Raw genomic sequence first — 26,346 nt, forward strand, 5'->3', positions numbered from 1 at the left:
AGCAGGCACTATTCCCAGCCTTATGTGTGTTTCACGTGCTTTTCCCTCTGACTTGTGTTATGGGCTGAATCACGTCCCCACAAAGATCTTGTACTCTTAGCCTCCAGAACTGTGAAGAAATAAATTTCTGTTGCTTAAGCCATCCAGTCTGCAGCGTTTGTTAGTGCAGCCCTGGGAAACTAATACAGATTCTGGTACCAGGAAGTGGGATGCTGCTGTAACAAATACCTGAAAATGTGGAAGAGGCTTTGGAGCTGGACGCTGGGGAAAGGCTAGAAGAGTTTTGAGGTGCAGGTAGAAAAGGCAGAAATTGCCTTGAAGAGATGGTTAGTAGAAATATGGACATTAAAGATGATTTTGATGAAGGCTCAGAAAGAAAAAGAGGAGAGTTGTAGAGAAAGTTTCTATTGTCTTAGAGCTATACATATGTCATCACGAACAGAATGTTAGTAGAAATATGAATATTAAAGATGCTTCCTGTGAGGTTCTTAGAGGGAAATGAGGAACATGTTATTGGAAACTAGAGGAAAGATGATCCTTGTTACAAAGTGGGAAAGAACTTGGCTGAATTGTGGTCTAGTGTTTTATAAAAAGTAGAAATTGTAAGTGATGAAATTGGATATTTAGCTGAGGAGATTTCTAAGCAAAGTGTTGAAGGTGCACCCTGGTTTCTCCCTGCTGCTTATAGTAAAATGCGAGAAGAGAGAGAGAAATTAAAGAAGCAACTGATAAGCAAAAAGGAGCTAGAACTTAAAGATTTGGAAATTCTCAGCCTATCCATATTGCAATAAAATGAGAAGGCACGTTCTAGGGAGAACATCAGCCGCGTGGCTAGACAACAATTTGCTAAAGAGATTGTGGGTATGTGACTTATGGATCCAATCAGCCATCTCATCAGGAGCCAGGAATAGAGTTAGGGTTATACCAGCAAACATTCTCCCACCTTGGACTGAAGGGGACAGAGATGGGATGAAATGAAGGGGGCTGTTGGACTCTGGGATTCTACAGGTTGGGCCAGTAGAGCTACCTAGCTATGAACATGTGTTATCCTTCAGGATAAGAGAAGAAAGACCTTGAATTTGGTTCAGAAGTTAACAGGGCTGCTAGTGCCACCACGGGCCCAGAGTGCCCAGGCTGAGGGGTCGGGGTCACCAGCCAGGGTCAAAGGAGCTGGGCTACCACACTCAGACTGCTGGGTCTGAGAAACAGGGCTGCCAACTGGATGGGCCAGAGCATGGAGCCGAAAAGGATTATTGTTGAGCCTTAAAATCTTATGGAATTTTCTCTACTAGATTTCAGACTTAGGTGGAACCCATCACCCCTTTCTTCTTTCCAAGTTCTCCCTTTTAGAGTTGGAATACCTATCCTATGCTGTCCCACTATTGTATTTTGGAAGCAGTTAACTTGTCTGATTTCATAGATTCACAGCTAGAGAGGAATTTTGTGTCAGGATGAATCATACCTGACTCTCACCCATACCTGATTCAGATATTTAGATGAGATTTTGGACTTAGAGTAGATGCTGGAATGAGTTAAAACGTTTGGAGCTGTTTGGATGGGGTCAATGTATTTTGTATGTAAGAGGAACATGAATTTTGTGGGGCCAGAGGGTGGAGTGTTACGGGCTGAATTGTTTCCCAAAAAATTCATCTGTTGAAGTCCCAATCTATAGTACCTCAGAATTTGACTGTATTTGGAGATAAGGCCTCTAAAGAGATAATTAAGTAAAAGGAGGTCAATAGGGTGAGCCCTAATTCAATATGACTGGTGTCCTTAAAAGAATAGGAGATTAGGATACAGAAAGGCATAAAGAAAAGACACAGGGGGAGACTGCCACCTACAAACCAAGGAGAGAGGCCGCAGAAGAAACCAACCCTGCGGACACCTTGATCTTGGACTTCCACCTGCGGAACTGTGAAAAAATAAATTTCTGTTTTTCAAGCCACCCAGTTTGTGGTATTTGTTACAGCAGTCCTAGCAAACTAATACAATTTACTTTTTCCCTCTACCTTAGGTAGTTTCTTCGTATGTACGTGCTGGCGGTGCCCTATTAAATACGCTAGGGAAACTCTCTATCAGTCTGCAGAGTTCCATTTCTGTGATGCTCTCTCCTCCCTAGTAGATCTCTGGTGCAATAGTGCTGCCTGATTCTGCCTGGACCTTGGGTCTGTCTCCCCAACTCAGAGACTCCGCTGAGCTTTGCTGGGTTCCCCTCCTTTCTGCTGCAGCTTGGAAACTCAGGGCAGTGAGTTTGGGAAACCACATAGTTTATCTCCTTTGTTTCCACTTTCTTGGGATCACCATCTTTCATTGTTTGATGTCTTGTGTCTTGAAAACTCTTGTTTCATACATTTTATCTTTTATGTTTTAGTCGTTGTTCCAGGTGAGAGGTTAAATCAGGTCCCTGTTACTCCAGTTAATTCCTGGTTGGATACAAGCAAAGAATGAAGGTGAATTGCAACTTCTCTTTCTGGACTAGAAAGCTGGAAAAATATAACTGGTACAGAATACCAAAAGTTCTGGAAAACATTTTTTAACTTTTAAATTCACTGCTGCATTGATAAGAAAGCAAAGGAAATTCTCAGCATCCAGAAACAATGTGAAACATGAATCCAGAGACAGAAGCTGAATAAAAGCCACTTTAATCACAAGCTCCATTTTTATCTTACAGTAGGGTTCCAATGAATGACATACCATAGTTCAGAAAATTGCAAAGCAGAATTGGAATTAAGCCAGTAGGAGCAAGAATCAGTAGAAAAGTTAACAGGAGATTAAGATTTCACAAATAGGATCAACGTTGGACTTAACAGATTCAAAACATTAAAATGAGTACACTGATATTTAAAGAGTTAAAAGCTGAACAGAAAAAAATGGAAATAAGAAACAAAAATAACTTGCAAAATATAAAATAATTAAAATTAAATAATTAAAATCAGAATAATTAAAATTAAAAATACAATGGATGTGTTGAGCAGTGTATTGGATATAACCAAAAAGAGAATTAGTGAGCTTTATCACAGTTCTAAAGAAATTATCCAGGATGTAGTATAGTGAGATATAGTTGGGGAAAAAAAAGAAAGAATAGTTTGAAGATATAGGAGAGAGTAAAAAGATTTAACTTATATCTAACGATAGCCCAAAAATACATGATAGAATAGAGGGATATCATTCATAAAATAATGGCTAAATATTTTCCAGTAGGAGGAAAAGGAAGAGATGGAAAATAAAAGAGAAAACATTTTCAAAACTAGAGCATGTGAATTTCCAGATATAAAGTACCTATCTTAAAAGTTACAGTGAAATTTCAAATCACCATGTTTAAAGAAAAGAACTCAAAACCTCCAGAGAGAGAAAATACAGGTTATAAAGAAAGGAGTAAGAATCAGGGATGGGATTATATTTCTCAATGCAGTATAGGAGGTTAGGAGAAAATGGACCGATGCATTCAAGTGTTGAGAAAAAATGATTTTCAAACTCGAAGTCTAAACTCAGCCAAACTTAACAGTCAAGTATGAAGGCAGAATAGATATTTTCGCTATGCAAGTTCTCAAAATGTTACCTGTTATTCAGCTTCAGGAAGTTAGTAGAAAATATGTTCCCAAATTTGAGAGAACAAAAGGATGAAGCAGACGAAAGATTTGGGAAGCAGGTGATTCAACACAGTAGAAAAGCAAAGGGAATTTCCCAGGTGCGGGTGAGAGGAAGGCCCAGGGTGACTGTTGTGCTGGGGAGTCCTGGGGAGAACCTGCTCAGACCGCAGCAAGAGGACAACAAGCTCCGGAAGAGACGTCTGCAAGAGGAAATAAACAAAAGGACCCGGCTAGCACAAGGTGTCTGCCGTTCTGAGAGGTGGTTTCGAGTTCTTCTGGAGCAGTGGTTCTCAACAAGGGTGATTTTGTTCCTCAGGAAACATTTCATAATGTCTGGAAGCATTTTTTGCTTTTTGCAACTGGATGAAGGTGCTACTGGCATCTAGTGGGATGAAGCCAGTGAGGCAGCTAAACACCCTATAATTCATAGGCCACCCTCCTGCCCTTCACCCATTCCAGCAGAGTTATCGCACCAAAATGTCAATAGTTTCAAGGTTGAATAACCCTGTCTTGGAGAACTTAAAACAAAAATTTTAAATGAGGCTATTTTAACTCCAAGGAAAAAATGTACAAAGAAAGAAATGTAATCACCTATACTAGGCTGTTAAATGTGAGCAATATTTAAAACAATTGTGCTCTGTTTTGGAAAAGTTAGGAAACAGAAGCAGTGAGGGAAACGAGGTGAAAGAGTGATAAATTTTTATTTTTCTTAGTTGGAAGACAGTAGATAATGCCTAAAACTGACGAATGCACAAATGGAACTATAAGTAACTTGTCTAGAAATATGGAGGTAGCTGGTAGTAGAAATAACTGACAGTGTTGAATGGTTAGTGTTTAATGAATGAGAACCAGGAATAGAAAGCATGGGGCAGAGCCTCCTATTTTTCATTATGAATCTTCAAATAGTATTTCATATTTTAAACTATATGTATTTTTTATGAAAAAAATTTTTAAAGGAAGTAAGGCAGCTATCCATCATAAGACCCAGCAATCTAAGTAATAAATTAGAGTTATAGTTCATATAAATGAGTAAATAACTTAGACAACTTGGATGAAAATTTAATATCTTTATTTTCTGATTGAAACCAGGAGATGCAATTTTTCTGACCTTGACTATAATTTTTTTCCCGTTATTTCACGTTGGTTCCCCCTAGTGGAGAATTAAGGCAGGGCAGGCTCAGGAGAGTGTCCAGGGTTGATTCAGCAAGCACTATGACTGTCCCATCAGGGTCCCTACATGGTGCCAGAAAGATAATGTAAAATTGTGACTGAGAGACTAACTTGAGGCTGATCCAAAGAGGTATGTGCAAAGTGGGTCCTCGAAACTCGATGCTTCCTCTACTTCCTCCAAGAGCCCGCATATTGAAATCAACTGGAATTGGAAAGCAAGACAATTTGGGGAGAATTGGCTGAAATGAGTGGAACAGGAAGTGGTCTGCAATAATTCCAGAGATGGGAGCCCATGTCTGCCACTAGGCTTGTATGAATTCTCCATATACGTTGGCATGTGAGAGTTCATCCATTAAAGAGGCTGGGAATGGAAAAGAACGTCAGACTGTCACGTGAATGGAGGAGTCAAAAATTGAACAAATTCACATGCACACACACCCCAAACACACAAAGTACTAAATTGTGCTCTTATTTTGAAATTCAGTGCACAGCCTCTGTGAGCCACCCAAATAAATGAAATAGAGGAGATCACCAGTCTACAAGTGATCAAAACAAAACAAGTGATCCTGCTTTGCTGCAATGCTGAAACTTCATCTCTGGATGACAGCATCACTGCCAGGAAAGCTGACTGATTGATAAAGCATCCTGTTTTTGACTAAGAAGTCTGGCACTGAAGGCTTGTTTCTTCTGAGTAATGGGTTTCCTTACCTCTTTAAGGAGCACTGCTAATATAGAAGTGTTACAATCAAGTCTTCAATAATAACAAGAGGATTTTTTTAAGTGGCTTACTATTTTAATTAGATGTGGTGATTAGACTGTCTTGCATTACTTTAGTGGTACTTAGAAGATGACAGTGCAATTTTCCTCTTATCACTAAATATTTTTAGTAGTGAATTCAGAGGATGCAAACACGTGTAAGACAAGTCGAGATGGTTTTTAGAAGAGGACTAGCTATGTCACAAAGAAGATTTTAAAATGCACTAAGCTAATGATGTCAATACTTGTGTTCATGTGGTTAAAATCCTTCCCTTTCTCATGCCCAAATTTTCATCTATGCTTATGTTAAGTATATAATTTTTTCCCTTAGTTATAAGATGTACAAAGATTTTCCTTAAGGCAGTTGCATTTTGGCAAGACACTAAACATAGAAGAAACGCAGGTTTTGTTTCGGTTTAGTTAGTTTGTCTATAAAGCCAGTGATAGCCGAGGAAACGTCAGTATTTGCAATGGTAACCAGAATATGGTTGGAAAGGCCAGGACAGGGTCAGCAATACACTCTGCTGCTGCGTGGGTTTGAGTTGGCTTGGGAAGTGCGAATGTAACTGATAAGAAGCACAAAAGGTATTTGAAGTCCTCCTTGTTCTCAAGGCACTTATGTCAGCTTGGTAATAACGACTAATATGTGAAGAAAGAAATCCCATGTTAAGTGGCAAATACTAACTTCAAACAGACAAGGAGCACAGAGTCACTGCCTCACGTGTGAGCATATATGGGTTTGAACCTAAAGGACCTTGTGAAAGACTATCTTTCAGGCTCTGAACTTTGGTCATCGAGGGGAAGAGAAAATAAAGGAAGCAAGGGGATTATTAAATTCTTCCTTATAAATTTACATAATTTATTAGTTAAAATCAGTGGAGATTAATTATTGTAAATTAAAAAGAAATAATGTGTTTTTAAGATAGAAAAATGAGTGATGCCTGATTTGTAGTCTCCATGCTCAGCACAGCAAGTGGCTTGTCTGGGGCCCCAGAGCAGAGTCAGAACCAGAACAAATAATCTTCTTCCACAACAAGGGCGTCACATCCTCACCCTCCGCTCACACAGAAGGTGGGTCGCTAAGTGCATTTTCAGCCCCACTGCCCACCTCTCTCCTAAGTACAAAGCTCCTCAGAGGTCCCAATCCCCCGACGTGGCTCTGGAGAAGAAGCACTGAGGATGACGACACTTGGCCGTCGTTTACGTGAATGTGGCTTAGGTATGGAATATTTAGTATGAGAGGAAAATCCTAGTTTAAAAAAGAAAACTTGGGAGGGCACTAAGCGTACTAAGCAGGAAGGTTTTTACATCCAATTGGTGTGGAATTTTTGGCCTGTCTTCTTTCTCAGTTTTTCATCATTTAACTTTGAATGAGAATAGCCAGTTCCCCTGCTATAACATTGAACTACACAGCAACACTCATTTGTAGAACACGGTAGTAGCTCTGATTTAGACATATAGCATAGCGCTGACTCTCACTTTGGGTGATATTTCTCTTTAATTAAATTTACATAGAAAGTACCAAAATAATTCTCGCTAATTCCTGTTCATGACATCCTAACATCCTTCGTCTTTACCAGTGAGAATATAGACTAGATACAGAAAATGTAACAGTGTTTCTTCCCCAGATTTAGTGTATGAACATTCAGGAATTGAGATTCACAGAAGGCAGTTTATAACAACGCATTTACAGATACTCATTTGCACCTTTTTGTGTCACTGACTAGAAGGTTTATGTGGACAAAATAACCAGAACTAGCTAGTTGCTTTTCTCTCTCTCGTATCTATCTGTCCATCTATCTATCCATCCATGTATCTATCTATCTATCTATCTGGCAACTGACTTTATAAAAATCTAGCTTTCAAAGCCTGTTAAGCTGTCAGCAAATATGTAATTGGCACCTACTATGTGCACAGCCCTTAAAGACAGTATTAAATATTATATGAAAATGTAAAAAGAAAATAGTTCTTAGCCGTCTATTTAGATTGTGAAGACAAGATTTACCGATAAATAATACAAAAGTATTGTATGCCAGTCAAAACTGGGCGACAGGGCACAGAATATAAAATGTTATATAATCCAAACATTCCAGATGTCTCCATAATGTGAGTTCGAAATAGCAGCAGTAAATGAAGTCACCCTGCCTGCAGGCTCTACGTTAACACTGCCTGAGTTAGACTTCTGGGCTCTCACACGTTCTAGGGGAATATCCTTGGGCCATTCCAGGACCTCTTGTGCTCGCTCCCTCAGGAACTTCACTCGTAGATGTTACTGCCACCTCTAAATGTCCTCCCGTCACAGAGGGGCTTCTCAGATGAGTTCAACAAACCGCAGACTCGGCCTCATCACAGCTGTTGGTCCGCGCCGGCTCCTGCTTGCTCGTGTCCGCCGTCTCACCCCTTCTGCGTGCACTGTCCATGCCCCTTCTCCGGATCACTCGGACTTACAATAATAAGACTGCCTCCACTGGGGACTCTCCGTTTGCCCCCCAAATTCCCTGTCTACCCTTTCCCGCCCTTTTTTCTGCCGAAGGATGCAGACTATTATGGGCTGCAGCAGTGAAACGTTATTCCTCCGGCTTCCTTTTGGGTTGTCCAGTAGGAGACAAGAGGCAGGAAGTTAGAGAGAGAGAAGTGCGGCTGGGGTTTTTAGTCCTCTGATCCTTCCACACAGGGGTGTGGGTTGGAAGTCGCTGTGCTTCGCTCCCGAAGTACAGCCTCTCCTACAGCAATAATTCTCTCTCTCCCAGTAATAGTTACGCCCCTCTGCCACTTAGACTAAGGATGGTAGGGGCTAGCTGCTGTGGACAGTCTTGGGATGCTTTACCATGATTTGTGAATCTCCTAAAACCGTCCTCACACCTTTTTACAAAATTGCACATTCTCCTCCCGCTCCTCCTTTCGTTAACACTCATCAATCATCCCCATTTGAACGAGGCGTCTGTGATCTGGCTGGTCCCTGATGGCTATAACGTCAAAACTCTGCTGAGTTTCCTGCAGAGGTAAGGAGAATATCATCCTCTTTCCCCATTAGGTTTCACGTGCAATTTCCTGGGCCCTAAAGTAGATCTGCTTATTTCCACCTAAGTCAAATAGTTACACCAAATCACGTGAAACTCAGTTCCCTACAATCTTAGGAAGCCGGCAGAAAAAAAAAAAAAGTATTAAATCATTCTCTCCATCCTTCTCATTAGACCCTGCTCCTATTCACAACACCCCTTCCAGCCATAAAATATGGATACAAAGAGAAATAGCTAATAAGGACAAGAGGAGGGAAGGCTTAGCTTAGAGGGTGTTAACTTACCCAAGCAAAACATTCTCAGCTCCAGTCATAGAAGTATGCTTGGGGGGTCGGGGGAAGGTCAGGTGGAAGTGAGAAACTCGTAATTACAAAGGTTGGACTAATCAGGAAAGCTTTGATGGACAGGATGAGACCAACTTGACCTTGATAGAGAAAAGGAATTTAGGATATGTTAAGGAGCCTAGAGTGCATTTCAAGGAAAGGTAACATTTGTGCAAAGATAACCAGGGGAACAGTAATAGATTGTGGGCAGCTGGTGCTGGGGAGCAAGGAAAGATGGGATTGAATGGATAGATGAAGCCACTTGATGGAAGAGCTTGAAATCTAGGCAGGAATCTTAGATGGAGTCAGCAATATGAAGGAATTCACCGAAAGGAATTCTGTTATGGCAATTTTGGTTACTTTAGCAGGATTTTGGAGCTGTGTTGGTGCTATCCTCCGAACAACCATATTAGACTTTCTGGAAGATGTGGAAACCAATAGCAGCGAAGCCAGTTCTTCCATATTGGCCCATGTGGAAATCTTGAAATCTTTAGTTAAGGGAGTCTCACAGAGAGTTATAGCACTTTGCTTAATCTCTGCTCAGTAGAGGAGAGATGACAGATAAATAGGCCTTGGACTCAGTTCTGCACTTATAAACTGCAAAGCTGTCAAAGTGTCCAGAAACTCACCCAGAAGTAGCTGCCACACAGGAAAGTTCCCCTAATTTCCATTTCTTGAAAAATGAGTCAGTAATAATTCCTTAGACCCATGTTAAATCTATTATCAAACAAACAAAGGCCATTTGGCATGGACTCCAATTAGATTACAGTCAAAAAGTATTCTATGCCGCTGTTTTGATGATCTAAATGGTCTGCATATGACTTTTTCTTTTTATCTCATAGAGAAAGATAAGAAATACAAAATTAGTGAAGGTAAAAAAAAACATGTTTTTGAATATTTAAGAAGGGCTACGCTCTCTGCTATGTTGTTTGCATTTCCTCATTTAATATCAATCTTATTAAGCCCAGGAGCGTTAAGTAGCTTGTTCAGGATCACACAGAAAAGGTTTTAAATTAGGACCCTCCATCTTCAACAATGCCTTTCATGTGCTACTCACCTAGTATAATTGAACAGAAATTGTTTCAACACACATACGCTCAAGCTGATGGATTTCAGTTTTCTTCCAAGAATTTTCAACAGATGTGCTCCCGAGCTCAGCTCATGATGGTTTACGGCCAGTCTTATCTCTCTGATGTAAATTAAGTCTCTAGTTAAAGGAGATCCACTATTCCTTTCCTGACACTTTCATTGGGTTTCCTTAATTTCTAGTTCCTTCATTCTGTGTCTTTGAAAGAAAATAAGATTTGACGTCATTTATTGATTTTTATTTTCATATATTTTAGCACCCCCTTCATGCAAAACATTTATAAGCACTAAAAGAAAATAAAACTACAATCCCTTAGTCAAGGAGTTTTTTAAAAGGTTAGGGAATGGACAATTGTGACAAGAAATACTACTGATCCTCCAAAATTGTATATATATTGAATATTTTATGTTGAAATTAACCTTGGAAAACATATAAACTTGAAGCAATTAATTATATGTGGTGGAGGATTTGAATGCCAGGTTAAGGAACCTGAAATTTATGTAGGCACTGGAGAGTCCTTTTATAGTTTTGAGCTGAAAAGTCATCTTAGTACCCCTTAAATCTGAGTAGTTTCCAAATACAGCTGTGAGATTACCAATAATTCTAATACATGTAGAATGAAAACATAGACTTTAGAACTGAAAGACACTTTTAGATCACTTTGTTCTACTCTCTCATTCATCGAGGAGGATGTTCAAGCCCAGAGAGGTAAAATTACATCCCTGGGTTTGGTAGGATCTGAATACGGCTTCTTTCTGAACTTAAATTTCTTGGTAGATTGCCATCGAACTGAACGTCTACTTATTTAACTCACAAATCAGTATTTCATAGCATCTTTGTGACCATCGATTCATTATTATGTTAACTGAGTAAACAATTGACTGCCCATGCTATGTTCTGCGCATAATGAGAAAAGAAACTCACAGCCCTGCCCTAGACGAACTGCGTTAATGTGGGGGAAGCTGCAATGCCAAGCAAGAACTTTGTTTACGCATTTGGATTTGCAGTATGTTAGGAGAGAAAAAAATTGTATTTCAGTGTCTTGATACCAAATAGGTTTATCAAAATGTGTGAATTTTACATAAAAACATTCCAAGTGAAATGCCTATTAAATACATATGACTTTGTTATAAAATCCTCAAGGTCTGGAGTAGCTCTATTAATGATGCCACATCTACAGGCAACATTCCTATTTGGAGCAAGGTTATTGAGCTTTACTCCTCAGTGATGAAACCCACTGCTTTGCCAACAGCCAGTGCTGCAAAGACTGCTTAAGCTAAATTCCCATTCAGGAAGTGATAGAGATAGGTTTCTTGCCTGCCCTAAAAGCTTATAGCTCTTCTTTAGCAGCTAGCCTATTTGCTGCAAAACATCTCTCTTTCATGAAGGAATTTCATTTCACAGATTCAAAGAGTGGCTCAAGGCTATAAAGGTCATCGAGCCATTCGTTCATTTTTCAGGTGAGGAAACTGACACCCACAGAGGCTAGGTGACTTGCTGGCTAGCAACCAGATGGAACTAGAGCCCTAAACACCTGGCGCTTCTCCAATATGGCTTCCACTGTACCATGTCGATACCTTCTACAAGGTAATTCCCCCATTACTAATGCACTTACAATGACCCATTATGGAGCAGTTTCAAGAAGAGTTCCATCTATTCATTCAACACTATTCTGGGTCCACACGGATTTTTATTCCAGGCAGAACAGCTAGGATGAAAAAGAATGATGCCAACAGGGTTTCCTCTTCCTTTGTGGTGACTTTACTGGGGTGCACCACTTGTTAGACTGTGCCTTACATTGCACACTGCCCACTCCAGTGGTTTAGCATTTAAAACTTTAGGAAACAGTAAGGTAGACATTTTGCTGGACACTTTGCCTATGTTATCTTATTCAGCCCTCACAGATCTCTGAGGGATGTGAGTGTGTATGTGTACATGTGTGTGTGATTATCTTTATTATGCAGATTAGAAAACTGAGGCTCTGAGAAATAATCTGTCAAGGTTACATGCACTAGTAAGTAGCAACGCTGAAAATAAACTCTGGTCTCTCTGAACTCAAATCCATGCTCTTTATGCTGCACCAGTTTACTCATTGAATGCATCACCTATGCCTCTAAATCAAGCAAAAGCAATATTTTCTTTCATGCAAGGAAATCATGTGTGTATAGTCTGGGTGTCGAATGAACAAAACTATACTTAAATTTATATAGCATTTTGCATTTCCCAAATGTTTTGCATCCTTTTTTATTGCTTGCATGATGAAGAAAATCTTTATGACTGATTTTTGCAAGTCATAGTGGTTTAAAAAAAAAAGCCAAAAGTAGGGGCCCTGAGCAGTGATGACTCTGGCATTTTATGGCCTCAGAGGCAGAGAAGGATAATGACTTTTGAAGTTCCCTGGGTTTTGTCAATGTCCTAGGTTGATAAACCCATCAATTTCAAGTACAGAATTAGTATAGAATTACCAGGGCCATTGAGAACTATTCTTTAAAATACCAGGTCTCTCTGTTAAAAAGTAAAATGAAAAATATCACAAAGATAGATCTGGGAGCTGCAGAAACTCACGTTTGTGATTTGTGGAAGTCTCATCACCACCCTGAACTGAAATGTCAGTAACTCCAAGCAACCTAATGAACCATCAGCCTTAAGCCACCTAACATTACATAATGCAAGAAAAATCCACTGAGGTGGGGGAGCAGGAGATGGTGCCACCATTTACAACATTTCTATGCAGTGGCCAACACAGTGATTGCTTTCACATCCCTTTCCTCTGGCTATATTGATTACACTGTGTGAATTTATACAAATGCAGCATAGATGTTAGTCTGGCTTATACTACAGTGACTTCTAATTACAACACCAATTCTCCAGAAACTCTAGCCTCAGCGTTCCCAGAACTGAGTACTTGAGAATGGTATATTTAAGCCAAATCGAGGTGCTGCAAGGTTGAACTGAGATGTGGGAGTTAGTCTCCTCAGCTACCTCCAGCTACAGAAATAGATAGACTGTTGAAGTCTATTTAGATCTTGAGCAGAAAGAAAAACAAGAAATGGAATAGTGATAAAGGAATTTTACGAAGGAATAAATTTTCATGTGGAACATTGAGGCTAAAATCTACTTGGCTACAACTAAAGTCTAAGCCGAGTGCTAGAAAAGTCTGAACTTGCTCCTAGTTGGGCTCTGATTTTTTTGAGTAATCGTAGATATAAAATCTGAACTTGGGCACCTCTTTCCACATCTGTAGTCTGGGGCATTTATCTCTCTACCACACTAACAACATGTATTACTCATATTTATCACATCCAGAGCACAGCAGTATCTAATTCATAGATGGTACTAAAGTTAAGTTTATCGAATATATTAGGATTTGGTCTTAGGCTCGGAAAGTCTGTGCTTGAATCTTATCTACACAACTTACACATGTAAACCTGGTCAAATTCTGTAACCTCTCTGTGCCTTACTTTCCTCAAATGTAAAATATAACAAAAGAACTCACCTCTAAGATTGTTGTCATGATTAAATGAGTTAATATATGGAAAGCAGTTAAGACAGCCTGCACATAGAAAGCATTAGTACATGTCAGCAAATACCGCTATGTTAAAAATAGCTTCCTTAAATCGATAATCCCCTATTTTATTCTCTTCCATAATATTCTATTAAAGATATTTATGAATATTGAAATGCCCAGCGAAGGAAAGGTGAAGGCAATGGTTAATAATCAAAGAGCAAGAATAAACGTCTTCCCTCAGGTTGCTCTCATGTCCTAGAGTACAAACTGGTACTTGAACTTCCGTGTGTGTGCATATGTGTATGTGTATATGGAAAATAGCAAGTTGATTTTAAATATTATTTTGCATCTGGAAATGTAAAAGGCTGGAAATAGCCGAGACAAACTTGAAGAACAAAATGGGAGAAGTTTTACTTCCAGATATTAAGAATTTTATAAAGCCACAGTAATTAAGACAGTGTTAGCAGACATCAAGATTTTTAATGAAGCTGAAATAATTAAGACAATTCTGTAAATATAGAGGGATAAGAACAAAAAGAGTAATATAAAGAAATGGAGAGGGGCTGGCTCCGTGGTGAGTGGTTAAGTTCACACCCTCCACTTTGGTGGCCCAAGGTTCACTGGCTCAGATTCTGGGCACAGACCTACACACAGCTTATCAATCTATGTTGTGGCAGCATCCCCTACAGAATAACTAGAATGACTTACAACTAGGATATACAACTATGTGCTGGGGCTTTGGGGAGAAAGGAGAAAAAGAGGAAGATTGGCAACAGATGTTAGCTCAGGGCCAATCTTCCTCAAGAAAAAATTTAAAAAAAGAAATGGAGGATTCAGAAGCAGATCCACGTATATATTGATGCATGTCAGAGCAATGGGGAAATGGTAGTCTTTCATTAAATGCTGCTGAGCCCTTTGATATCCTTCTGGGAAAAGGTGAATATTGACCCCATTTCATTCCGTATATAAAAATCAATTATAGGTGGATTGCAGACCAAATCTTGAAATAATAGAGAAGATAATGCACAAGACTCTCTATAATACTGAGGGACAGAAAGATGTCTTAAGTAAGACACACACACATATACACACGCCAAAAAAACTATTAATGATAAAGGAAAAGATGGATGAATGGAATAAAATTAGCACTTTTGTTATCAAAATACACCACTTAATAGGTCAAAGCACAAGCCACAGAGCAGGAGAAGATACAAAACATAAAATTTAAGAGTGCTTGCATATATAAAGTTCTGCTACTTATCAATAAGCGTAAAACAGAAACTCAATAGAGTATTAGGCAAGAATGCTAAACAGGCATTCACAAATGAGGATAACCAAATTACTGAACGAGAACAAACACAGGCAAAAGTGCCCGACTTTGTTAGTCATCAGAGAAATACAAACTGCAACCACAAGGAAATGCCGCTTAGCACTCCCAGAATGACTAATGTTAAAATGCTGAGAAAATAAAGTGTTGATGAAGAGGCAGAGCAGCCAGCACTCTCCTACACTGCTGGTGAGAAGATCCATTGGTGTCATCACTTTGGACAACCCTTTGGCAGTATGCAAAGATATATGAGTGTGTATGTGTGCATACATTTTAAGACCCAGAAATAACTCTCCCAAGTTTGCACCCAATAGAAATATATGCATATAGGCATCTAAAGATATGTACGAGCTTGTCAAAGCAGTATTATTTTTAATTTCAAGTCATTGAACAACAATGTGTAAATAAATTGTAGTAGATTCATACAATAGAATACTATACAGAAATGAAAAAATATGATTCACTGCTGCATGTAATATTATAGATGAATTTGTAGGCCTAATTTTGAGTAAAAGAAGTCAAACACAAAAGGTATATAATAGCTGGTTGTGTGCATGTAACGGGCAAAACCAAGTGGGAGTAGTGTTACCCACAGAGCACAGTGAGTGAGAGGGCACATGCGGGTGTCTTCCGGAACGCAGATAGTGTTCTACTGCAATAGCTCTGGGAAAAGACATTTTCACATTTAATATCTGTGAACTTTTCTGAATGTATATTTTATTTTAATTAAACATTATTAAAACATAAAAATATGGTCCCTGCAAATAAGGCCCCCGCTAAATTTGGGGACTATAGATTTATAAATAATACATGATCTTTCTCTTGTCCATTTATTCATCTTCATTCTAGTAATATTTTCCTGTGGGAAGAGAATGCCAAAATCTATAGCTGTAGATTCTGCAGAATCTGTAGCCCTGACCTTGCTGCTCTCCTGTCAACCAGACTTGATGCAGTGCGATCACTTGGGCACTTCTTCACCTCATCCCACCTTACTCTTCTTTCTGCCTCTAAAATCACTTAACTCCATTCTCTCCTCCCCACCCTGACAGTTCTCATTCTCCTTGACACCCTCATGCCTTTCCCTGGACAATTGCAGCAGCCACTTAATTGGTCTTCATAAAGGCATTTTATACCTGTTATAGATGTATAACCTGTTCAAGACCATAAATATGATGATGCCATTCCTTTGCTCAAAAATGTTAATATTTCTCAATTCTCTACTAAATGAAGTCAAGGCCCCTGAACCTGGCCCTCATAACTGTTCCAAACCACCTCACTTATCACATCCGTTGCTGCTCTGCTTCTCAGATCCTGTGCTCTAACTAGATTGATTTTCTCCACATTTGCTGCGCACTATCTTACTGTGTTTTTTTTTTTTGATTTGCTCATAATATTCCTTCTGCCAAGAATTTCTTTCCTCTCATCTTCAGAGATCGAAGTCAATGAGTCCTACAATGTCCAATTCAAAGAATTCAAATGCCACCTGTTTCATGAGTTTTTTTCCCTCATTCCTTCCTGATGCAACTTTTCCCACCTTTCAAAGACCATCACTTTATTTTTCTGTCTCTTGTGTGCATCTGTCAATTTTCACCTTACATCAAGGGCCTACTGTGCATAAAAATCCTAATCGTGTAATCAGAAAGCGTGAGTTTGAATCCCACCTTTCCACTCAAAGCTGTGTGATTTGGAGCAAGTTTTTAACTCAAACCTCAATGTCTTCTTTTCTCAAGGTATGGCAGATGCATGGGACTCTCCAGAACTCACCCCAGTATAAACCTTATCTAAAATAAAAGACTTCTAGTCTCTAGGGAGCCATGGGAGCCAAATAAAAGATTCCTTGCTGGAGATCTCTGAGGCTACTCCAAGTTTCGTAAACCTCTCCACGTTTTAAAAATATTTGTGTGAATAGGAGGGCTGCAACCTCCTAGAAGACAGAGTGTAATTGATTTACTCATATTTATTCCCTTAGCACAGGTACAGTGCCTTACACAGTATACTTGCTCAAAAAAGACTTGTTCTTTAAGTAAATCATACAAAAGAACAATATATTGACAGGGTGATATCTTAAATAGAGAGTTAGGTAAGTAAGGAATTTGATGACAATGGCCAAAGATGCTGTAATCAATGGTAAAATCAGAATCTAAACCCAAGGGTCATGTCTGAGAGGCTAAAACTGTAATAACTTGATGGTTCATCCAATCAGAGATAAAATTGTGAAAGGAACTCTAGTGATCATCTAGTTCAAGCTCATCATCTCATCAGTGAGTTCCCCCAAGTGCTGAAATGATTTTCCCACTTAATATAGCGAGAAAGCTACAGCTAGCAGCAAGGTTTCCTCTCTTCTCTAGGGATCTCTTCAGCATGTCACATTGCTTACCTCCGGAAGCCCTGTTGCTAGGCAACGATGAGCTCTTTCAACTACTTAAGTTTTAAGTGCATTTTATAAAATTTCTCTGCTTGACAAACTTGAATGATGGTGGGGTTTACTAGCAAGAAAGAACAAGCCTGGAAACGACCAGTCTGTGAGCTTAGGGCAGTTAACCCAACCCACCTCTCCAACTGGAAAATGGGACTGCCCTGCCTGATAGGAATAATGAGCAGGATAATGGCATTACAGCATCAAGCACTCAGAGTCCACACATGCCCCGGGGAATGTTGGTTGAAACACTCACACCTCTTCCAAGAGGAGTGAATATTAAACTCCGCATAGCTTTAAAATACAGATTTTACACAAAATTACGTTTTTTGATTATTTGCTTTAACAGAACTTTTACTTGGGAACGTCTGCATTTAATCTGATTTTGATAGCAACTTAAAGCAGTATAAAGGCCTTTCTCTCTCACTGATTTATCATCTTTCCCTGGAAAATGGCCCAAGGAGTCTTTCTGGCCCATTGCTAAACCCTAGTTCTCTTGGTTTCTTTGGCTGCTTGACCAAGGTAGCAAGTGAAACTGAAGCTGACTTCTATAACTGGATTCAGCATTGCTACTCGCATTTCTCTGCAATGCACCACAAAAGCAGAGCTAGTCCTATTCCTGGTAATGTTTTCGTTTCTGTATTTCTTAATGTATAATATATTTCAATTTTAGAACATGGACCACATATTAAAGAGGGTGCAGTCTGTTCTTTAAAGGCTTAAATATGATGAGCCTGCTGTCCTCACGACTCTTTTGCCCCATAAGTAAACCTTGGACACAGTTTAATTCACCAAAAATGTATAATTAGGGGGTGGGGGTGGGTTAAAGATCTTAATCCAACGCTGCCAATGATAATTCACCTGCTAAGTAAGGTGATACAAGAGCTATGAGTATTTTTATACTTAAAAATATTTGAAAATTGCCAAGTGCTATACACATTTTATTGAGTAAATTACATGTAATAAAACATGTTAGAATTACAACTTATAATGATTTACTTTTATGTATCATTTTTCATAATATAAAATATTTTATGGGGCCAGCCCCATGACACAACGGTTAAGTTCGCATTTTCCATTTCGGCGGCGGGGGTTCACCAGTTCAGATCCCGGGTGAGGACCTACACACCACTTGTCCAGCCGTGCTATGGCAGGCGTCCCACATATAAAGTAGAGGAAGATGGGCATGGATGTTAGCCCAGGTCCAGTCTTCCTCAGCAAAAAGAGGAAGATTGGCAGCGGATGTTAACGCAGGGCTAATCTTCCTCAAAAAAAAAATTTATTTTGATGTTCATAGTGACCCCGTGAGGTAGATATCCCTTCGTGGTAGATACTGGCTCCAATTTATACAACTTAAACAGCACTGAGACTCAGGGAAGTAACGTGACTTGCTCAAAAGCATTCTATGGATAAGCTGGAACCTTAACCCAAGACTTATATCTTCAAATCCACTACTTTACTATTACTGATTCTCTTTGTCAAATGCAGTAAATCATATTTACTAAGCTATTTATCACATCCTCTGCTTGGTAGAAAGAAATGATCATTCTAATTGTCTAATACTAATACTAAAAGTAGCTAATAATTTTGGAAGCAATGTTCTATCATTGTAAGCACACTGATTATCCCCTTTTTACTGATGAGAAAACTCAGGCAAAGACAAGTTAAGTAACCTGCCAAATATCCCACACTTAAGAGGAGAAAGCGAGGATTCAAATCTAGGCAAGTTGATGACTCTTAAACACCTCTGTGTTTGATATAACAAGTGTAAGGCAGTAACCTAGAAATAAGGTACACTGGTGACCATGCAAGGTTGATTTGGGGACCCATCCTGAAACCCTGAGTTCATTATCCCAGTATTAAGTCAATGCCAGCTTAAAGCAAATAACTGCTGGGTTTATGAAGGAAGAAGCATTGTGTTGAAACTATGCAGCTAAAGAACATTAGAGTCAAGAACTGGAGATCTGAGAGACACACCTGAAGTTGGTGAGAGAGCAATGAGATGGCTCTTCCACCAACTTGTTGACTGGGACACTTGCCTTCATTCCTGCTCTAAATTATTCCTATATCTTTTTTTCTCCAGTGACATAGTTTAAATACAACATGACAAGTAAGACAATCAAACTCCCAATTTGCCCAGGTCGTTTTGTTTTGCGTCTGTTGATCCAGAGTAATTATTAACAGTACCCTTGTTCACTCTCAAAAGGAACTTGTAGTTTCTGAGCTGTCAAAGTCTTTGATTTAGTGGAAAAATCTACATTTTTTAATAAAATTGATTTGAGTGTTGTTTCGAGTTCCTAGCTGTTTTAGACTGATTAAATTATGGACGTTATTTCTGTCTCTATATATTTAATTTGCAAAATAGGGATGTGTAAATCTTGCATATTTATCATGAGGATTAAGTGATGCCTTTCAGTGAAAGTTTTTTTCACTTTTAGTATCCCTTATTTAATACTGAACTGCATGCTGACAGTTATGTTGCTATATCTTATCCACATATGCTGCTTCTCTTCCAAATCAAAGAAGTCCCTCAGCAGTCATGATCAGATATAAATCATTGTACATCCCAAGCACTCAGCATGCTTCCTTGTAGTTACTTTTTGTGTAATAAATGCTTGTTGATAGTAGATTTGCCTATTAATTGATCTTACTGAAATATTTAAGCATCAATAAGACACAGCAGTATGATGGAATAAACGTTAATGCTGGAAAGTCATTCAGCCCAACCCCTTCATTTAGTAGAAGAGAAAACTGACACCCAAGAAGAACAAATTTTACTCTCTTGGGCATAAGTAAGCCAATTTTGATTGTAAAAATACTTCTTTCATCTTACTAAGGTATCCCTTAGCAAGCAACTATAAAAAATATTTTACATATGTATGATGCACTGCAGTTAGAAGTATTTTCTCATGCATTATCTCTTTTTAGTCCTCAAATAAACACTCATTATCTTCATTTTGCACATGAGAAAATAGCACATACCTTATTACGGGATGTATAGTATAGCAGTGGACTTAGAATCAGGCTCTCTAAGTGATTGCAAGTTCCTAAAAGAAACATTGCATTTTATCTTAAGAAGGCACTGACATGGTTTAGGTACAGAAAAAGTCAGTTCTAAGACAAAGTTTACAATCAAATAAATTTACAGAGATCTTTGCAGCCTAGTAAGCTGATATGTACCAGATCTTGGGACTTTTCTAACATGGAGCTGAGAGGGAGAGTAAGACATAGTGGCTAGCCCAAGGCACAAGTCCCAATGCCGTGCCGGAAGTAACTGATCTTGCTACAGAGGCCAGCTGAAGGGATGACCAGGCAGTTCCAAGCACCGTGAAACAGCGAAACAGGCCTCAACTGTGAGTTTTGGAAGTGGTTAGTGCTGAGGAATAGAATCAGGCAGGGAGGTTAAAGTGTGGGAAAATCAAAGGAGGAGGAGCAGGATTCTTGACACTCAGGTAAACTATTGTCTTGATTTTAGGAAATTTCTTTGTTGAAAAAAATTCAAGAACAAGCCCCTAGAGGAGATAGGAGTTATATTTCTCCTATTAACACTCATTACATTTATAGTAATTTCTTTTTAAATATCTTATCATCTCAATATACCGCAAACTCTGTGAAAGTAGAAGAATCTCAGCCTTGTCCCTGTTCTATTCGGTACCCCGCTGGAACACTGTAATTGTTCAATAAATATTTGTTGCAAAAGTAAGTGAACTAACAAGCTACACAGAACAATAGGATCTTAACAATGAGAATAGACAGAATATACAGGGGGAGAAAACCCAATTCAGAAGGGAGATAATGATTCAGGAAGAGAAAGCTCTAACATGGCAATCAAATTGGGGTCCTGTGGGCAGGCTGAAATTCTGGCTGTGGTGTGCCCTCTCTTCCACATACAAGATCCAAGGTCTACCTGGCAGAAAAAGAGACTCCTTGGTACCTTTGAAATTCAGGCTGGGGCATATGACTTAACCCCAAGTCTAACCACAGAGGAGCGTCCACCATTGATAGGCCTTGTTCTTGTAAGGGCTGCCTCAGAGAACACAAGTCTGCTGTCAGTGGGTCAAGTGTTGGAGAGTCACAAAGGGTCTTTGTCCTTGCATTAGGTCATTTTAAATAGAAACTTCTGGTAGACTCTATAAAGTCTACATATTGCCTTTATTCTTTATTGTAATTTGATGGAAAGCCAGGTATTGATTTCTGAAATAAAAGCAAGAAATATTTGGAAAGATTTTGCTCATTCCGTTAACTTTATTAGGACTATAACAAATCAGCCATTTATTAAGACGAGACCATTTGTGTAGAAAAGATGGAATCTTGTATTAAATTTGTTTTTGTCCCATGCTCTGCCTCTCATTAGGCAAGTGCAGTTTATTTAACTATTACTTCTAAAAATTTTTCTGTTTCTAATCTATTATTTTGTTTACCTCTTTGTTTTCAATGTAAATAATTCCACTTAGAAAAGACTATTTGATTATTTGCTTTGAGGTAAATTAAAGACCTCAGGAAATATCCAAATTATTCAATATGCATTTGGATCTGTTAACAACATTTTCTTCATTTCCCATTTGAATATCTTTTCTATAAACAGTATAAGGTAGCATTTAAGGATAATTCAGGCTCAGCTATGAGTCATGTTGGGATAAGTGCAGTATGAGGTGAAGCTGAGACATGGTCAGATGAAGATCAGTGAAACTAGCTCTAGGATATTAACTCTGCATCCTAGGGCTTAGGCAAGGGTCTGAAGTAGAGTATGTGCTCAGAAAATGAATGAAAAAGTGAATGAATTAACTTGCATGGGTGAATGAATGATCTTGAAGGATGTGTGTGCTAATTGGCTGCCCAGAAATCCAAAGCAATGTCCAAAGAGATGAAGACAAATAGGTTACTATTAGCAGCAATTACATAGAATCAGGTCAAACCTGTGGTTCGTGCCATGAGTCTCCATAGCTTGAGAGGAAAGCAAAGCTCATTCTTGAGGAAAAGCAAGTGCCAGCAACTATGTCCAGGTCCTACTAAAGTGAGCTACGGTTGTTAAGATTCTTAGCTCATCACAGAACTGAAGAGTAGAGCAGGAAGACAAGACACAGTCATTTGGAACAATGGATCCTGGATTCCTTTAATGCTGTTCCTATCCCTTAGGCGTATTCATCATTTTTTCCCCACATACAGAGATTTCTACTCCCCTCTCCAGCACCTAAATCCAACACTAACCCCCAACTTGCCAAAGACAAATGAGTGAGCAGGTATAATCCGTGGAAAACGTTGGATATTTCTGAAGCCACAGGGTGGGGAACAACAGTTTATGATATTCTTTGCTTTTTTTTTTTTTCAAGGACTGATATTTTTCTAGCACTCAAATAGAGATGTTATGATTCAGCAAAAAGAAAACTAAGGTTTCTTTTTTTATATTAAATTGTCTATTGATATTGTAATTTGTTTTGAATGGAAATAAGTGGCACTTTCTTCTTTAATCCAACCATATGTTATATGTATATCACACAGAATGTGTTTGGTATCAAGAGTTAGCTCTAACACTGCATTATGTAGGATTTATAAATACAAGGGTTAAAGTATTAGAAATTATCTTAAAGCTACTTGGAAACTGAACAGCCAATGAAACACTCTTTTGATGAGGTAATGCTATTTGCTTGAGCATCACTGGTTGTCTCAAATTCCTGTTTCCAGGAGTTAGAGGACGAGTTTCTCTGCAACCAGAAAGAACTGGATAGTCTCCAATTGCTTATATAAGATATTTTATGATCACTCAATAAAAGCTAGTCCCTCCTCAACTTGCCAATAGCCTCCTCTGAATTATTTCCCAGCAACACTCATACATAACTACACTGCGGGAATTTCTGTTGGTTCCAAAAGAAAACCTGCATAAGAGACTAAGAAATGCAGAGTTAAATGCTCAGTGATTATATTTGTGTGCTATGTTGTAAGGAATACTGCACTACAAGTTAAGACACCTTGTTCTTCATCTCAGCTCCGATACAATCACCTTTGCAACGTTGTGGTACTTGCTACCTCTAGAATTTAGTTTCTTCTTTTCTTTTTTTTGGACTTTGGATTTCAAAGCCGTCAATGATAATAACTGTGCCAATCCGACGTACTTCATAGAGTTTTTGCATGCAAGGACTTCTAATTAAAAACTATACATTCAAGAGTTCTGAAAGATGTAAATGTTACTTCAGTTTCCAGATTTGCCTATCATTTTAAGGAAAGACTACCTTGATGACGTCTTACTTTTGAGGCAATATTAGCACCCTTTATAAGCAAGCACAGAAAGCCTCTTGGCTAGAAGTGGTGCTTCCATATGTTGAAGAATCCCAGGAGCTGAGAAAGCAGCCTGTGCTTTAATCTTAGGGAGAAAGATGCAGGCTTTCTCTGGGTAGAGTTCTATTCAAGCCAAACTGCCTTGAGGCTTAATTATCTAATTAGAATATGGCTCTTATCTTTGTGAAATGTAGATAGGCTGTCTGTGACATTGGGAAAATTAACTTCCATCTTCCAACCACCTGGCTTCAAGGCAAGTAGCTCACTTGACATTGCAGTGTCTCACCTTCTAGGTGTGTGACCGCTGCAGAGGCACATCTGTGACATTGTCTCCTGCTACCTTGGCAAGAAAAAAAAAATGCAACTGATTCTTTTTCTAAGACACAGTGACAATTATAGATCTTTAAAACATTTAACAGCGAAACTTTTGACATCCTCACCGCACAATTTCTACCTTCCAAAATCACCACTCCTCCCATCTTAGTAAATGAAAATCTTATTCTTTATGTTGTTAAGACAAAACACCATGGAGTCGTCCTTGTTTCCTTTTTTTCTTTTCACCCAACTGTGAATCTACCAGCAAATCCTGCAGGCTTATCAAAAAGTATATCCACAATCCACCCTCTTTCATTGCTTTTTTTGCTACACACTGGTCAAAATTGCTGTCACCTTTCCCCTGGATTATTGCAATAACCTCCTAACCACTCTCCTTGCTTACGCCTTTGTTCTCACACAGACTATTGTTCACACAACAATCTGAGTGATTGCTTTTAAAAAGTCAGTCAGTTATGTCACTCCTCTCCTCCAAGGCCTCACTCAAAATAAAAGCCAGAGGTTTTACAATGATTTGGCTCCACCACCACCTGTCTCCCACCCCCTCTGCTCCTTCAATACATCCAGCTCTCCCACCTCAGCTATGCACTGGGTGTCTCCTCTGCCTGGGATGATTTTCCTCCAGCTAACTCCCGCTCTCACTCTCTCCCTTCCTCTCTCTCTCTCTTTAAGTGTGTGTGTCTCTCTGTTTCTCTAGATTTTTCCTCTGTTACTACCTTTTTAGAGGCCTTATCAGATCACTCCATATAAAATAATATCCTCTACACAAATCCCATCTCTTTTACATTGCTATATTTTTCTCCACATTTTTTACCACCATCTGGCAGACTTTATATTTTCTTGTTTATTGTCATTTTCTTGCACGACAAAATAAACTCCATGAGGGCAAGAACTTGGTCTGCATTTTCTTCTGTATTCTCAGCACATAGCAGTAGGTGCTGAAAAAATATTTAAGAAAGTACCCAGGAAAAGTAATATTTTAATATTTGAATTGAGGTAGGCACAAAATATTTTAATATTTAAAGAAACAAAGCATAATTGTGAAGTATTATGGTTGATCCTAGAAATATTGTAATTTATATGTTCCCAGAAGAGACTTCTGGCATTCGATCAGTGTTAGTATCATTGGAATAAGTGTACAGCTGCTTAAGGATATCATATTGATGGGGGAAGTAGCATAAAATGAATGCTTAGAATTACTTAAACATTGGGTGATATTCTTTCTTTAGCATTTTTATCTCATTTAGAGAATCTCAGTGGTCAATATCATTTAGATGCACGTGTTCTTTTGCATTCTTTATAAAACCAGTCCTTCACTTGTTTAAACATGAACATGTATATGTGCTAACAAGGTATTAAAATTTGATCTACTACCCTGAATATAGACAGTCAAATTCTGACATATGAGTAAGTTACTCTCTGGATATGAGGTAACCATCATGTAGGTTCGGAAGAACATATTTAATTGTTCTCAGTCATGTAGAAAAAACAGTGGTCTGGAAGGATCAGCATACATCTCAGAGATCCTCATTTATGTGCAGAGGGTGGCATCCTCATAAGAAACAACATGGCATGTGTTAACGAAAAATTTATTCTGGCACTTGTTAAAATAATAAGGAAGACATTATTCAGGACTATTGAAATAGGTGTCAAGGCTTTGGCAATAGGGGAGAGAGATTGGGCTCAATTCTGAATACAAAAAGACAGCTTGGAATTTATAGTCAATTAGCAGAGTGAAGGGGTTAATGTATGGAAAATTACTATGAAATTTCGTATGGAAATTACTATGAAAATTACTATAAAAGATAGGGAGATTCTTGCTAAACAGACTTAACAGGATTTCTTGCTGAAGACAGGCCAAGGGCTTATACACCAAAGATAGCAGATGAGGAATTTGATCAGATATCAAGGATGATCAATTATCAAGGATGGAGGGATTTTCACTAAAGTGATTTAACAGGATTCTTGCTAAACCTGAACTAGGGAGGCCAAAGACAGGGCCCAAGGATGAGGCCTAGTCAAAAAAAGGGCTCAGAGGAGGTTGACTAAAGTTTGGTCAAGGAGAGTCTTTGTCACATAAAAGGTCATCTCAAGAACCCATCTGAAGTCCCTCTTTTCAAATAACAAGAATTAAATAAGAATTATCCATTTGAATTCAACAACATGCATCCAGGGACCTTGCTCTAGGCACTGTGCTAACATGGAGGAAGTAAATTTGAATATGATTCAATCCTGACTTGGAAGCTTCCGCTCCAAGTGGGGGGAGCAAAGCATAAGTTAATAATTACAATGTAATATAGCAAATGCTTTAATAGAGGGATGAAGAAAGTGCTATGGAAACACAGGATTGGGGAAGTAATTGGTGCTTAACAGGGGAGAAAAGGAAGGCTTCTCAGAGGAAGATTCTTTTGGTTTGAGTCTTGAAAGAAAGGTAGGCATTTACCAGTAAGAAAAAAAAAAGATTGGAGAAGGTCTTTCAAGGCAAAAGCAACAAGACTTAAACAGGTACAGAAATATAAAATATCAAATGTGACAGTTCACTG

General features: G+C 38.7%; 1 long non-coding RNA gene across 2 annotated transcripts in view; it reads right to left on the reverse strand.

Moving 5' to 3' along the window:
• LOC139081418 (uncharacterized) overlaps positions 1–26,346 on the reverse strand; it is a 32,080-nt gene that overhangs the window by 3,858 nt on the left and 1,876 nt on the right. Inside the window, exons 2-4 of one of the 2 annotated variants that reach the window (XR_011536512.1) lie at positions 23,757–23,810; positions 9,917–10,144; positions 8,821–8,960 (exon numbers count right to left, since the gene is read on the reverse strand). The exons of the other annotated variant lie outside the window; for it this stretch is intronic. This is a non-coding gene — a long non-coding RNA (uncharacterized lncRNA). The remainder of the gene's footprint in view (positions 1–8,820; positions 8,961–9,916; positions 10,145–23,756; positions 23,811–26,346) is intronic. 2 annotated transcript variants of the gene reach the window in all.

Source organism: Equus przewalskii, chromosome 2, assembly GCF_037783145.1.
Source record: "Equus przewalskii isolate Varuska chromosome 2, EquPr2, whole genome shotgun sequence".
Taxonomy (NCBI): Eukaryota; Metazoa; Chordata; class Mammalia; order Perissodactyla; family Equidae; genus Equus; species Equus przewalskii.